Here is a 1,642-nt window from a genome sequence, read left to right on the forward strand (position 1 = left end):
TATTCAGTAAAGCTACACTGTTGTTGTTAAGCGCCATCAAGTCGGTTCCGACGCATAGTGACCCTGTATAGGGTTTCCAAGGAGCAGCTGGTGAACTTGAACTACTAACCTTGCAGATCAAAACAACTTTGCAGTCCAGTGCATTAACCTACAGCACCACACTAAGACTTCTAAAAATATATTAGGTGTGTACCAAAATTTGCACCAAACAAAAATATTATGCTTCAAATTTTATAGTTGATTTCACTGTTTTAAACTTCAAATACAAAAAACTAAGCAGTCACATAGAAAGATGGAATTGAAAATTTCCAAAGCTCTATTTCTTTGTCTTAACAATCACTGTGGTACTGTTTAAATGTAGGAGTCCTGGGGTGGTGCTATGGGATGTAGGACTATGTTATACCTTTGAGGTTGGAGACAAAAAGCAAGCTAAAATGATTCCAGATTCATAACCAGCTTACTCTTGAAACAAAACCATGTAACTAAATCTGTGTATTAGGAGACAAGTGTATAACTAGGAATTCTCTGTATTAACTTCCATGCAGAAAACATGATTTATTAAGGGAAAAGTAATAAAAATAAATATTGCAATAACAATTAAAATGTACTAATTTGAAGCTTATATATAAATTATTAAATTTCAGTAAGTTGAAACAAGTTTTAGCAATTGTTTAGGATCTAAACCAAACCTAAACCTACTGTTGGTGAATTAATTTCAACTCATAGCAAATCTATAGGATAGAGTAGAATTGCTCCATAGAATTTCCAAAGCAATAAATCTTTCCAGAAGCAGGATGCTAGATGTAGTGACTGAGGGGTTTAAACTACCAACATTAGGTTAACAGTCCAGTGCTTAACCCATCATGCCACTATGGTTACTTGTTTAGGACCTGGATCAAAATAAAACTAAAGAGCTGCCTCCCCAAAATGGTGGTGGTGGTGGTGGTATGCTGTGGAGTTGGTTCTGACCCTGCACAGCGTTTCTGGAGGCTCTAAATCTTTGTGGGAGTAGAAAGCTTCATCTTTCTCCTGCAGAATAGCTGGTAGTTTCAAACTGCTGACCTTAAGGTTAGCAGCCTGAGTCATAACCTCTTGTAGATGGAGGAAAGCTTTCAGGAACTTCACTTGCTGATGTGGCAATACTCAAAACGAGAAGAAACAGCCATAAGCATCCATTAGTATTTGGAAGGTTGAATGAACAAAATATGAATCAAGGAAAGTTGGAAGTTGTCATAAATTAAATGAAACTCTTGAAGATCAATATCACAGGCATTAGTGACTGAAATAGACTGGTATTGGCCATGCTGAATCAGACAATCATATGGTCTGCAATGGTATACTATGTCAGGAATGATAAATTGGAGAGGAATGGTATCACATTCATTGCCAAAAACAACATTTCAAAGTGTATCCTGAAGTACAATGGAAGAAATGAGGAGGCAAAAGAGTTGTGAACAGAAGCTTTCAAAGGCTGCTCGAGAAGACAAAGTCAAATATTATAATGAAATGTGTGAAGATTGGAATTAGAATACCAAACATACTCAGTATTTCTCAAGAGAAGGGAACTAAAGAAAAAAATCAAGATTTACCTTGCTATATTGAAAGATTCTATGCGCAAAACATTGAATGATGCAGAAAGCAT

This window comes from Chrysochloris asiatica, unplaced genomic scaffold (assembly GCF_000296735.1).
Source record: "Chrysochloris asiatica unplaced genomic scaffold, ChrAsi1.0 scaffold00024, whole genome shotgun sequence".
NCBI lineage: Eukaryota > Metazoa > Chordata > Mammalia > Afrosoricida > Chrysochloridae > Chrysochloris > Chrysochloris asiatica.